Here is a 14,838-nt window from a genome sequence, read left to right as displayed (position 1 = left end):
ACGAGACTACCTTCACTTGAGACACCAGCTTCAAGTTTGGGGGTCCTCAGGGCACCCTCATGTCTAACCAGTTGGCTACAAATTCAGGAGTTCCCACTACCCCCTCAGATTTGGGAATTCACTAGAACAACTCACAGAACGCAGGAAAGTGCTAGACTTACAATTAGAGTTTTTTGTGGCAAAAGGATAATCAGAACCAGCTAAAGGGAGAAACACACAGGGAGAAGTCTGGGTGGGTCCCAAATGCAACACTTCCCTTGTCCCCTCCCCTGGAGTTAGGACACGTTACCCTCTCAGCACTCTGATGTGGGACAATACGCAGAGTATTGCCAGCCAGAGGAGTTCACCCAAGCTTCGCTGTCCAGAGTTTTACTGGGGGTTCGTTACATAGCCATGGTTGGTTGAATCATTGGCCACACCCCTCATCTCCCTAGAGGTCGAGCTGATACCACATGGCTCAAAGCCCCAACCCTCTAATCACACCAGCGGTCTTTCTGGCAGGGCCAGTCCCCAGTCTGAGCTCACCATGAATAACAAACACACTATCATTCAGGAAATTTCAAGGATTTAGAGGTTATCTCCCAGGAGCCAGGGACAAAGGCCAGCCAAATGCTTTATTACACAGAAATAAGACTAAATACATCTTTAAACAAAAATTTTTTAAAACTTTCATTAAGAGCCGTAGTAGGTAGGCCTAGAGCATTTGAATCAAAAATCATGAGACTCCATGGACATAGTCTCAGCTCCACGCAGCCTCCAACAGCACAGTGTGTTTGCATCTTGAGTTTGAAGAGGCCACTTAGATCTCGCAACAGTTCCCATTTCAAAGGCATTAGGCTAAGCGTTCCACTTTTCTGCAGAGGGTCAGCCGTAAACAGTAAATACGCAGTTGTGGAGGAGTAAAGAACAGAAGAAAATAATTTACATTTGTTGTCCAGTACTTCTCAATTCAATTCAATATGCCAATCCTTATGATAATCACAGCCTATACCACTTCAATCAAATCAGATCTTCTAACTCTCCAAGTCAAACAGGGAGGAAGTCAGGATTCCAGGAGCAGTGTGAAAACTGAATAATTGTCAACTAGAACCGTAATCAGCTCTCTGGCCCCTGGGCCTTCTTCAACACTAGGCTGTGAACCAAAATGACTTACTGGGAACGCATTTGCAGGAGATGAGCTCCAGGCACAGGACAGAGAGAACCGCCTTGTTCACAGACCTAGTTGAAAGAATAGAAGGAAGAGATGTTCATGAAAAATGAAAAGAGGAGGCTTGTTATACAGCAAATAGAGGCTCTAGAAGCATCAATATTCTCTCTGTAACTAGTTTGTTTTTAAATATGAAAGTGATACATGCCTGTTGTAAAAAAAAAAAAGTTCAATCAGTAAAAGTGTATACCAGGAGTGACATTCAAAATATTTAACTGTTGCAAGAAGGGCACAGACCAACAGAACCAGTTTCAAGGGGCCAGCCTGGTGGCGCAGTGGTTAAATTCACACGTTCCGCTTCGCTTTTTTTTTTCTTTTTTGAAGAAGATTAGCCCTGAGCTAACATCTGCTGCCAATCCTCCTCTTTTTGCTGAGGAAGATTGGCCCTGAACTAACATCCATACCTGTCTTCCTCCACTTTATATGTGAGACGCCTACCACAGCATGGCTTGCCAAGTGGTGCCATGTCCACACTCGGGATCTGAACCGGCAAACCCTGGGCTGCCAAAGCAGAATGTGCACACTTAACCACTGTGCCACCAGGCCTGCCCTGTGCTCAGGGCTTATCTTAATCTTCCTCAAAAAAAAGAACTAATTCCAGCCACTGTACAGGAGAGGACCCACTGAATAGCAGGCTGGATATGCAACAAAAAAGAGGTTTCTCACCCCAGATTCCCAGCTGTGCTCCCCAGCAGTAACCACCATTAACTACTTAGGACTTGTTCCAGAGATGTTTTAAGCATCTATCAGCATATCTTTGTGCTTATATATCTGTTTTTATACAGATCTCTGTTTTTGAAAACACCATACTGTTGCGTAGCATACTTTTTTCTTTTAACAATGTATCTCAGGCATCTTTCTACATCTCCACATGTAGAGTTACCTCATTTTTGTGAAGCTTTAGCCGTGCTACTCAAAGTGTCAGCTGTGTATCACTGCTAGTCCAGGAACTGTGTATTTGGGTCTGAGAAAAGATAAGGCAGACCTTGCACCAGAATGCAAATCAACTACGACTCTCCACACACTATTACTTCCACTGAAATAGACATTTTTTTTTCCAGTAAGACTTTCTTGATAAAGTCATTGATTTACATTCTGGCTCAAGCTCCTTATCTCCTAGCAGACCAGTAACAAACAGCAGACTGTCTACTTTGAGCAGCCATCATAGAGTATGTACACCACAAGTTATTTAACCAATCCCCTCTTGATGGGCACTTAGATTCCTACAAATGAGGATTCTTCTGTGCACATATCTTTATGCGCTTGGGAGAGTATTTCCACAGGAGAAATTCCCAGGAGCAGAATCAAGGGTTGTGCAATTGATGAAAAAGCTGATCATGCTGGTGCCAGTGGCTGGAAGTGACCTCAGAGAGAACTAGTCCAACTCTTGCATTTCATTGATAAGAAAACTGAAACAAGAAAGTTAAAAACAAGGTCCCAAGTCAGTGGCAGAAGTAGGAATGGCCCCAGCTCCTCTGAAAGGCACAGGTTGTCAGCGGAGCAACAACCTGAGACAAGGCTTTAGAGTCTGAGCTAAGGGGATGGATGGATACACTCACCGTGCAGAGACACTCTCTCTCCGATATCAATATAACTTGGAACAACGAAGGGCATCTCAGGGTCACCCTGGGGCCTGATCTGCAGGAAACCCAGCTCCTGTTTTCCTGGGTGTTGGTAGGCCTCCCGGGAAGATGTGTGAAGGAGATTTTGGAGCACACTGCTTGGGCCTTATTTAAGCCATGCCAAGGAGGAAGGAAGGAAAAGGTTGCATTAGACCAGGATATCCTAAGAAGGCAGAAGATTCACCTGGAAATTAGAAGAGTTAAATGATAGTGGCCTCTGATCAGAGAAAAGGAAGGGTGAAAAGGAATTAGAGGCCAATGAGGAATTAAAAGGGCAGAGAACAGAGCTGTGTAAGACAAGGACAGAGGGAGAGTTCAGCAGAGGCTAGAGGAAGTGGTCACAGAATTAGGAGAAACAGAGCAGTGGAGTCTCGAAGCCAAGAGAACAAAGTTCCAAGAAGGAATGAGTAGACTGCAGCGTGAAATGCTGCAGAGGGCTCAAATGAGACGAGGACTTTAAAACATCCATGCACGTGGCAACACGGAAGCCACGGTGACCTCGCTCAGAGTCTCTTCAGTAAAGCAGTAACAGCAGAATCCAGATTGCAATGTGTCGAGGAGGGAATGAGAAGGAAACAGAGTCACTGAGTGTAGATGATTCTTGGAAAGGAAGAGGGAGAGAGGGGAGGTGGCAGCTGGGGGAACTTAGGAGCATGTCCTGGAAGATCTTTACTCAACTTCTGCGTGCACAGGCAGGTCACTCACTCTCAAGGCCAGAAGTAGCTGGAGAGAGAAAGGGTAAGGCCCAGCTTCCCATACCAGCCTCCACTGAATCCTGGTTCCCTGGGGGTTTGTATAAATTATCCATCGTAATAGAAGTCCATGCCCATACTGTTTGCAAAATGTATGCATGGGGCATGATAATAACAGTAGCCACCATTTACTGAGAGCTTATTTATGCAAAGCTGAGAGCTTTACATAAATTATCTCATTTAATCCTCACAACAATTCTGTGAGGTAGGCCTTATTATTTTCTGCAACTTGAAAATGATGAAACTTGAGACACAGAGAGCTTAATTAGCTGCTACATGTCGTCCCGCCAATAAATGGCAGTATCAGGATTCAAACCCAGGTTGCTCCTGCTCCAGCACTGGTGCTCCTAACCGTGAAGCCGGGGTCCCTCAAACTGGACTCTGAATCACAGGCTTCAGGACCACCTGGGGAGCATTGGAAAAACGCAGATCCCCAGGTCCCACAAAAGAGTTCTGACTCCAAATCTATGAAACTGGAGCCCGGAATCTGTACATCCATCAAGCTCCGCAAATGATCCCTCCACTCACAGAAGTCTTCTTAAGTGAAATATTTCTCTCCTGACCGTTTGAGCTGCCTGTGGTTGGTTTTCATCCACACTGGGATTCATACTCTTCACTGAGTCTGATAAAGTAGGCTGGACTGCTTGTTTGAGAGAAAGAAGCTCCTCGGCCTTAACCCAGACCTACTGAATGAGGATTTCCAGGGGAGAGACCTGGCGATCTGTGTATTTAGCAAGTTCTCCAGGCAATCCTTATCTTCAGAGAAGATTGAGAAACACTGTTCTGTGATTCACCGCTGGAAGTATCCTTAGCACTTCCCTGGGCTCTAATTTAGTTCTAACACTTAATCATTCTAAGCTCCATTTTCCTCATCTGTAAGATGGGTATAAATATGCCTGCCTGGGAGAGCCATTGTGAAGACTGGTAGTGTACCAATTAGGATTAGATTTACCTGCTTATAATAAAGACAAAGGAACAATGGCTTAAACAAAAGGGTTTATTTTTCTCTCAGGTTAAAGTATGGAGCCAGGCAATCCAGAGCTGGTATGAGGTCTCTTATCATTAGGGACAAAGACTTTTGATATCCTTCTACCCTTTCATTATTAACATATTGCCTCTTGGCATAAAATGGCTGCTGAGGCTGCAGCCATTTTGTCTATGGTCCTGGCAGAGGAAAGGGAAGAAGGGATTCACGTCCCAGCTCAGTCAAATCCCGTTAAGGACCATTTCCGGTAGGTCCTCGTAACACTTCTGATTATATCGCATGACCAGAACTTACTCATAGAGCCACACCTAGTCGCAGGAAAGGCTGGGAACTAAAATCTTTTAATTCAGCATCAGGTCTTTGCCACCCCAAATAAATCAGGTTCTGTTATTTAAAAAGAAAGGAGAATAAATATTGATGTGGCAGCACAAAAATGTGCTTCTGCAGACTTTCTACTGCAGGGAGCTGAGGCCCCCAGCTGCCGTGCTTTGAAATCCACTGGCCAAGCCTCCCATGGGCCCACCCACCAATGACTGAGTGTGCTGGGGTACAAAGTCAGTCCTGAGAGAGAAGGGACTCCTTTGTCGGCTGACTTTGGCTCAAGGACTCCCCGACGGCTTTGCCAAACCTTTCTGTGAGACTTCGTTAGACTGAATCTTCCTGAAAATGCAGGGCCATGGGGGACCCTTGCTCCCAAGCTTGTCTTCCTCTCTCCTTCACTTGGGGTCTGATGGCCCTCCTGGCCTCCTCTAGCTCCCTCCCTTCTCTAGCTCTCTCCCTATTTCCTGTCATAGGAGCATTTCCCCTAGTAAAATGCTTGCACACATCAATCCTATCTTTTTTTTCCCTTTTTCTCCCAAAGCCCCCCAGTACATAGTTGTATATTTTAGTTGTGGGTCCTTCTAGTTGTGTCATGTGGGACGCCACCTCAGCGTGGCCTGATGAGCCGTACCATGTCCACGCCCAGGATTCAAACTGGTGAAACCCTGGGCCGCCAAAGCAGAGTGCGCGGACTTAACCACTTGGCTATGGGGCCGACCCTTTAATCCCATCTTGGTGCCTGCATCTCGAAGGGCCTGCCTAACAAAATTGGCAAGGCAATTCAGTCTCTAGCACAGATTCAATGGCAGATATAACACCTACATAACTCAGGGATGGGCATGTAGTAAGCACTCAACAAATAGTAGCGGTGTGATGATAATGGAGGTGGAGGAGGAGGTAGTCCAGAGCCAGCCATGGAGGAAGGAGTGCTTACAGATCGGGCGGTGGGGTGAACACAGGGTCTGAGGCAAATCACTCTGTTTGATTTTCCTTTACCCCCAGAATATTTCCATTACAGTAAAATCTGGTTAAAATTGGCACCAAAATCAGTATGAAAAGGAGAAAATAGACTCTAAATAGTTGTCATCGCCAGGCAATTGAACTGTTGTTACTTAGCATCAGCCATTTCAAGTCATTTTTCAACAAAAAGAAAGAAAGAAAAAAAAGAAGCAGGGCAGGCCCTGAGAAAAAATTACACAAAATAAACCCAATGTCCTGAGCACCTCTGATGTTCATATTGGAAAAATGGTGACCAGAAATTACTTGTCATGATGACCTAAGAACACTACTCCCATGAGAACAGTTTTCCCTCTCTTCCAGAGGGAGAGAAGGCACAATGGGGGCAAAAGGTAGACATAACCTGTACATGACACAAAATTTCCACGGAACTTACCCAACATTATGTACTTGCACATGGCAGGAGTTTAATGAATGATGGCCACCCAGACAATTGAATGGCTCACTCAAGGTTATAGCTCACCATTCATTCATTCATTCATTCAAGAAAGATTTGTAGAAATCCTACTACGTGCCAGGCCCTGTACTAGGCACTGAGGGTGCTACAGTGAACAAGACAGTTGAGGTCCTTGCCTTCGTCCTTCTACAGAGAAATCTCATTTGCAGACATTTTATGAGAGCCCCTCTACCTCTGTCTTTCCAGGGACACAGCCTGAATCGGCAGCCACTTAAATCATCTATCAGATTGAAAACCCATACATTGCTTCTGAAATATGTTCTTGGTCTCTGAAACCAAGTTGACTAACCCATGTAAAATTATCCCTGACGTGACCTTGGGTTTCCATTGGCCTCTGTGTTAGTTATCTATTGCTGTTGTAACAAGTTACCTCCAAAACTTACAGCTTAAAATAAATTTATTTATTATCTCACCGAGGTAAGGACTGACTTTGCTGGATGGTCTGGCCCAGGGTCTCTCATAAAGTCTCAGTCAAGGTGTCAGTTGGGGCTGCAGTCATCTGAAGGCTTGACCGGGGCTGGAGCATCTCCTTCCAAAGTGGCTCACACACATGACTAGCCAGTTGATGCTGGCTGCTGCCAAGAGGCCTCAGCTCTTTGCTTCATGAGTCTCTCCATAGGACTCCTCATGACATGGCAGCTGGCTTCGCCCAGAGCAAATGATTTGACAGAAAGAGAGAGACAAGACAGAGACAGAGGTACCAAGCGAGAAGCTATGATGGCTTTTATAATCTAATCTCAGAACTGACATGCCACCACTTCTCCTGTACTCTGCTGGTCACACAGACCAGCCCCTGGTACAGTGTGGGAGGGGACTCTACAAAGGTATGAAAACCAGGAGGTGGGGGTCATTGGGGGCCATCTAGGGGACTGGTTACCACAGGCTCCATGGAGAGCTCCCTCTCCCCAAACTCCACCCAAACCCAGGGGAAGAAAGGGTGTGTGCAGATTTCTCTGTTTGAAAATACAAGGCACACAGCAGTGAATTTACTATGTCCTGGAAACCCAGTGTTCGAGCCCCACAGAACTGCCTTTCCTCAACTGCACTTTAGCATCATGCCATAGGCCTGCATAGAAGGATATCATAGAAACAGCTCCAATGACCTTCCTGGTGTTTGTTTCACTCTTCCGTCAATGTCCTCTCTCCAAGGACCCACAGGAAAAAATCTCTCTCTGGTCTCAGGGTCAGGAGAAGTTGTGCTTCTGAATAACTAACTACTTTGTTTTTCTCATTTAAAAAACCTGGAATTTCGTTACCACTCACATCTCCGTCTTTACTTGGGCTGTTTGGAAGCTTGAAGCCAATCGTGTGAGCCTCTGCTGGCATCCATCTCCTTGGGCTGATGGCATCCTGGAATTCTTTCTTCCATTCGTCCTCTATTTTCTCCAATTCCCTCAGCTTTTCGCTTTACCTTTTTGTATATTTTGTACTTTTATAATTCCCTTCAAAGTTTTTGTGGATTGAAGGGGAGTATAAATACTTAATAAAATTAAAGTTTTTGTCTGCACTGATGACTTACATACAGTGCCATCTAGTGGTGAGAGTGATAATCTCCAGAAGAGAAACCTGCCTGATTTTTCAGACTTGTTTTTGCAGGGAAGTGAGGATTGTGGGGTTGGAAGAGACGGGAGACCAGGACCTCTCTCTATGCTTTGCCAGGGCATTGAGACTGCTGGGGAGTAAAGAGACTCCGGGCAGAGCAAAGGGGCAGGTGATTCAATGACTGGAATCCAACATAAATTACTGGAACCCAAAGAAGCAGTCAAAAAGAAGGGTGAAGACCTTGCAAATGTGGAAGGCACCGGCAGTGGAAGGGTTAAGTGAAAGGTGTTAGAAAAGCTAAACAATGAAAACAGACCATATTCAAGCAAATCATCACTTGAAAGGCACTTAAGGTGGGTTGACTTCAGATGCAACCAGCCATTTTTTAAGTATTTACATTAAGCATAGGAAGAAGCTTAGAGTCTAATGCTCTCATTTTACTCAAGAGAAAACTGGAGCCCAGAGGCACTGAGCACCTCGTCCAAGGTCACGGGTCCAGGGGGACTCCAAGACCAGCCCTCTTTCCCCAGAACTGCACTGCCTCTAATCACATGCAGCAGATGCTCATCTGGGCTTTCACTTTACACACTGGGTTGCAAAATAAAAATCAGATCGTCACATAAAATGCTGAATTCAGCATGTTTCCAAGTAATTATTACTCACTGGTTTGTAGCTGCCCCTTGGCACACCCCTCAAAATCAGGATGGAGGAATTGATTATGAAGCACTGGTTTCATTAACCTTCACTGGACTGCAAAAGCCATTAATCCACAATGATCGGGATGGATTCTGGAAGCCAACTGCAATAGCCAAAGGAGCCCAGCCTGGGGAAGAGAAGGTAGGTTCATTCAGCCACTGTGTTAACCTAGCACCTGCTCTGGGCCAGGCTCAGGGCACGACACTGGGGTGGCAAGATCAGCAATGTACTGGCCATACTCAAGAGCCATATACATTCTTTCTGTCTATACCCTGATGTGTGTTCTTGCACACAGCTCAAACTCTAGTAAGGAGGGCCTTTGAAGACCTGGCCCAGGGGTCTATAGTCTCAGGCTGAGCTGTCTTAGAAACAGCCTGGTGGAGCCAGCCTGGTGGCGCAGCGGTTAAGTTCAAACGTTCTGCTTCAGCAGCCCAGGGTTCACCGGTTCGGATCCCAGGTGCGGACATGGCACAGCTTGGCAAGCCATTCTGTGCTAGGCGTCCCACATATAAAAGTAGAGGAAGATGGGCACGAATGTTAGCTCAGGGCCAGTCTTCCTCAGCAAAAAGAGGGGGATCGGCAGCAGATGTTAGCTCAGGGCTAATCTTCCTCAAAAAAAAAAAAAGAAAGAATCAGAAACAGCTTGGAGTCAGGGACCACTCCAGGGGCTGGAGCTACTGTCTAAGCAAGAATTCAAGACATTAGCACATTGGACGGTGCAGATATAGGACATTTTCATCATCGCAGAGAGTTCTATCAGACAGCACTGGCCAAGAGTGCCCTTTCCTGGATGTTCTGCTTCCCTGAGCCTTACCAGTTCTTCCAGGCCCTTCAAAGACTGATATAAGCAGAGACTGATAGAAGTCACTGGTTTCTGGAAGGGGCAGAGCCCCAGTCCAATGGCTCTTCCAGATCTGAGATCCTCAGAAGTAAAGATGACCCACTTGAGAGAGAGAGGGCACTTGGGGATCAGTTCCTTAGACTTTTCAGGCCTCTGTGCTGGTAAAAGCTTCCAGAACAGGGGCCAGGAGAGCAGAGAGTATTAGGTGTCTCAACTTTTGAGGTCAGAAAGACCTAGGTTCCTATCCCAGGTTCCCCATTACTAGTTGGGTGATCTTCAGGCAAGCCTTTGGGCACCGACTTTCTTGCCAGCAAAAACAACTAAGACCTATGATTGTCAGAAGATTAAATGAGACAGTGCCTGGCTCATAGTAAGTGCAGATTTCTTACTCAGCTCTTCTTGCCATTTTGGATGCCAATCTCCACTCTGCCACGGATAGGAGCCAGGGGTCATCCTCTCATCAGGTACCAGACGGAGGCTAGTGATGGCGAGCTGTTCCACTCATTCTTCCAATGGATATTTAATGAGAAAACACCAACTGCCTGGCCTCATGTTCTGCATCATGCAGAGATAGAAAACAAGTGAGTGAGAGGAGGAGCTCACTGTCTTGTGGGAGAGATCAGCAGGCAAACTGAAAATTATATAGCCAGGGGACCAGACGTTAATTGAGAGTGCACAGAGGAAAGTGCACAGAGGAGGTGACATCGCGGCCAAGACAGGAAGGGTGAATAGAAGTTTGCCGGGCCGGCACGTGGCACAGCAGCTAAGTTCACACGTTTTGCTTCAGCAGCCCAGGGTTCACCAGCCTGGATCCTGAATGCAGACCTATGCACCGCTTGGCAAGCCATGCTGTGGCAGGCGTCCCACATATAAAGTAGCAGAAGATGGGCACAGATGTTAGCTCAGGGCCAGTCTTCCTCGGCAAAAAAAGGAGGAGGACTGGCAGCAGATGTTAGCTCAGGGTCAATCTTAAAAAAAAAAAAGCAAGCCCCTTCCTTGTCTTTTTGGATTTGCCTATGGTTCCACTATTGCATGCACATCCCCAAATTATAATTCTTTGCTCTTTCTGAATAAACCCATTTTTGCTACAGAAATAACCGGCTGTCTGTAAGTTTAAGGTCAATACCAGTGTGGGATGGCTTAGAAGAGACAAGACTGGAGAAAAGAGGGCCAGCTTCAATTTGCTCTGCTCTCTCCCTATCTCACTAGGCTCTGGTTACAAAGGACTTCTCAGTTCCTTGAATAACAAAATACTAAGTTCTTTTCCACCTGAGTGCCTTTGCACTTTCTGTTTTCTCTGTCTGGATCACTCTTTCTTGGCTGTTCCAGAGCTTCCTTTCTCTCAGCTTTCCCGTCTCAGATCAAGCATTTCTTCCTTTCGCTAATCTCCCCATCTAATGTATGGCTCCCTCCATTATTCTCTCTTGTAGCATCCTGTTTCTTTTTTCTATTTACCACAATTTGAAATTTTATTCTTATTTGTTTTATGCAGTCAATGTCTATCTTCCCCATTAGATTGTAAACTCCGTGAGGGTGGGTCACGTCTGCCCCATTCAACACAGTGTCCCCAGCATCCGGCACAATGCTGGGTACTTAGCACACTCTCAATAAATACTGGATGGATGGAACTGTTAGAATAACTGGGATGACCACAGCTTAGGTTAAGTAACACTAGCAGCAAAACTGAGATAAGGAGCCTACCACCACACGAAGTGGACGGGCAGGTTTGAGACAAGAATCGGAGTCAGTTCTGATTGCACTGAGTTCTGACTACACTACTAGCTATACAGCCCGGGCAGGTCAACAACTCTTTATCCACCACCATCCAGGTAAAATGAGGACAACACCCCTGCAGCTGGGCAGGACGAATGCCCTCCAAAGCAGAAACGACAAGGCTAGGGCTGGGGCCGAGGGTCGTGGTGGCTCATCCCTTGAGAACACCGGCAAGAACAGCTGTCGCTCCCTGAGGGCGAAAGTTAGGGCCCCATGGCAGTCCTGACATAAAATGGATCCCCCATGTGGGCAGCGCCATGGTTCTTTGTACCCTCTTAAAATGTCCGATGAGCATGAGGACTGGAGAGATTATTTAGGGCCGTTGTCATTTGTTTCTTTTAAAATAGTTTCCCCATCAATCAGCAGCTCTCTCCAAAAATCAACTAATAGAAATCTAAACGGCGAATTCTCAGGACTACAGGGAAGAAGGCAAATTCCAGCATGGGATAACCGAAAGGTAGGTGAGTAGATCCCCCCAGAGTGCCACTCGGTGAGGGAGACGAGCCAGTGTGCAAGGCCCGCCCAGCCTCTCCTCTTCCCCACTGGGTCTTGCCTCACCCCCAGGGCCCCGGGGAGACGCGAGCGCCGGCAGGGCCAAGAGACCTCCATGTTACTACAGTTCCCAGAGGGCTCTGCGCGGGGGGGTGGGGGCGGGGCGGGGGGCCAAGCCGCGGTTCGCTTTCCCCGCCTCCAGAGTGCGAGATGTTTTGATCCAGAAGGTTTCTCACTCCGAACGCCTTCTTCATCAGCCTTTCAAAGTCCCTACGGATGTTGAGCAAGTCTGGCACCGCCCCCATTCTAATCAGCCAGGGGGAACTGGGAGCCGCAAGGCAATCTGGGAAATGTAGTTTCCAGGAAGACTTCTGGGAAACAGAGTCTGGGGAGGCAGCGAGCTTTTGCAGCCAATTAGAGCTGGGCTCGGGGCTTGCCACGTGACCTGCGCAGTCAGCTGTTCTGCTGCTTTTCCTTTGCCGGAGCTGCGGCGAGGAGGGGTTCTGAGGAGGGATGTTTAGTAACTCTTCCCTGTCCCTGCATGCTGCTTGTGCACTGGCCTCCTCAGTTCCTGAGTAGTCTCTGTTGCCCAAACAGTGCTGACTGCATATTTGCATATGTTTAAATTTGTTATGGCTCTCCATGACTTCGAGTTAACTTGCAAGCTATATAGGACGTCTTATACCTTGCTTTCTACAGCAGCCAAACTGAACCCGTCGAGTTGCTTTAAAGCTTTGCTGAATAAGCCATTAATCAATTACTGGGTCGCCTCATGTTTGGGACCTTTTCCACTACTTGTTCTCACTCCGCCGCCTCGTCTTCACCGATGACTGCATCGCCTCGGAAACTGAAATCCTCTCCTTTCTTGCTATCAACCCCCTCCTAGTTTCATTTCTTCCCCCACGCAGCCGAAATCCTAAGAATCCTGTCCTGCCTCATGTCCTGTGTAACAACCCCAAGCCATCGATTAATACAGTTGTCTGCTTTGGGTTTGCCAGGTGCTCCTGGAAGGGGAAAAATACATCACCCACCTTCACAGTTTGGAGCCTCTAGAATCAAAGTCTCAGACTTCCGGTAAGCCCTAAGCTCAGTGGATTGGGACAGCACTCAGGAGAAGGAGGCTGGGAAAAAAAAATAGAAGAACAAGACTGCAGAACACACTTCTAGAGGGCGTACAGGCTTTGAAAGGGCTTTGTTGCATTTCACCTCACCCTGCTATCTCAGGTTTGTCCTGTTAGAGCCTGAGAATGAAATGTAGAACAAAGCAAAATGTTAGGAGAATATTCTAGAATGGTACATTGGTAAGGTAGAAGGTACTGTAAAGACTCAAACAGAAATGTTAAGCAACATATAAAGAATGAAATGAAAATAGCAAGAAAACACAGCAAAGATGCTAAGTTGGTATAAGTTAAAAGTGTTAAATGAACCCAGAGAGTAAATGATAAAGTCCTTTAAAAAGCATTATAGTGGAAAGATTGGGTGTTTCTGATGGAAAGCCAGGCAGAGGCAATGTTTTGTTAGGCTTCCACAAAGATTAAAAGATTATACCCAAAAAATTCCCTTGAGAAGTGGCAGGTGTTAAGAGGACCCTGGAAATCAGTAACTAATCTGCCTTCAAAACAATAATTTTTAAAAAGTCTTTTCTTGCGGGAAAAAGGAGATCCAAAACAGGTATGTTTGGACATATCAGAGGCCCCTCCTGTGCCGCATCTTAGAGGCAGAATCCCAGGAACTGCGCTGCCAAGTACCGGAGGGGAGATTTGCTTTGGTTTTATTCTTTCAATGATAATGTTTTATTAATTTGTATCTTTCATTCCTCTATAGCATTAGGACCATTTGTCATGGAAAAAGGCTGTGAAATACCTTAAACCATATCTATAGTGTTTTCACATACCACGTGATATTTAATATAATTAAGGAAAGCAGCGAACTGGTGAGTTAATAGTTAACTGGGAACCGTATTGCTTTGAAAGCAATCTAATTTCTCACCCTTCTATGTATCAACCTGGCCACCTGATTCTAAATTTAAAGACTTGCTGTTTACCAACGGGAAGCTACAGCTACATTTACATGTGTCTCTGGGGAAAACGCGTGCAGAGAATAGCCACATCTTTATATGCAAGGCAAATACCTGGAACCAAACAAAACAATTCTGGAATCCCACCCTGGACATTAGTATTTTAGGAGTAGAGCACAAGATTTCCAATGATCAAGAAAACCTACGCATTATAGAAAAGAAAGGACCAATTTGTTTGTTTGTTTTCAATTCATTACCCACCAGTACTTTTGTAAAATAATGCATTTCCAGAAAAAATGAAATTATAATGAATTATAAAATATAAGCCCTATTTTGTATTAGATTCAACATACATAAAATCACTCTAAAATTGCCATGAAAGTCCCCAAACACTTAGGCTTAATTCTATATTTACTTCATAGCAGACCCAGTCACCAACTCACACCTGTCTAAGGACCATATTTTGAATAGCGCTGAGATACAGCATCTAAAAACAGATCTTCCAGGAGCATGTCACATCTTACTCCCTGGCTCAAACATTCATTATTTTTATAATACTGACTTTTATTCAAGTCTTAATTGTCTATAGTTTAAAGGGTCAACTAGGAGTACAAGGTTTTAAAAAGCAAGAGTCCTGGGGCTGGCCCCATGGCCGAGTGGTTAAGTCCGCGCGCTCCGCTGCAGGCAGCCCAGTGTTTCGTTGGTTCGAATCCTGGGCGCGGACATGGCACTGCTCATCAAACCACACTGAGGCAGCGTCCCACATGCCACAACTAGAAGGACACACAACGAAGAATATACAACTACGTACCGGGGGGCTTTGGGGAGAAAAAGGAAAAAATAAAATCTTTAAAAAGCAAGAGTCCTGTGCACCGTCCTTTACCCCCCACTCCCAATCCCTCTTTCCTTGCCTTCCATGTTTCTGAATAATAAGCATACAAGGCTACTCAAGTGACATATTTCATTCTAAGGCACAAATAATAATGAATATCCATCATCCACCTTAAGAAATAAAGCATTACATTTATACTTGAAGCCCTGTGTAACTCTCCCTGATTTCATTTCCCCTGCCAGAATGAAACCATGTTTGGTTTTTATTTGTGTTTATTATTCCCC

At 45.8% G+C, this 14,838-nt stretch overlaps 1 long non-coding RNA gene across 1 annotated transcript; it reads right to left on the bottom strand.

The window, feature by feature from the left end:
• Window positions 1-595: 595 nt before the first annotated feature.
• Window positions 596-12,031, bottom strand: LOC139078226 (uncharacterized). Its single transcript, XR_011531100.1, has 4 exons — window positions 9,830-12,031; window positions 6,775-8,726; window positions 1,154-1,218; window positions 596-854 (listed from the first exon to the last, which is right to left on the bottom strand). It is a non-coding gene; the product is annotated as an uncharacterized lncRNA (long non-coding RNA).
• Window positions 12,032-14,838: the final 2,807 nt, after the last annotated feature.

The sequence above is a fragment of the Equus przewalskii genome, chromosome 21 (assembly GCF_037783145.1).
Source record: "Equus przewalskii isolate Varuska chromosome 21, EquPr2, whole genome shotgun sequence".
Classification (NCBI taxonomy): domain Eukaryota; kingdom Metazoa; phylum Chordata; class Mammalia; order Perissodactyla; family Equidae; genus Equus; species Equus przewalskii.
Note: the sequence above shows the minus strand (reverse complement) of the source record. Positions and strands in the feature narration are given on the sequence as shown.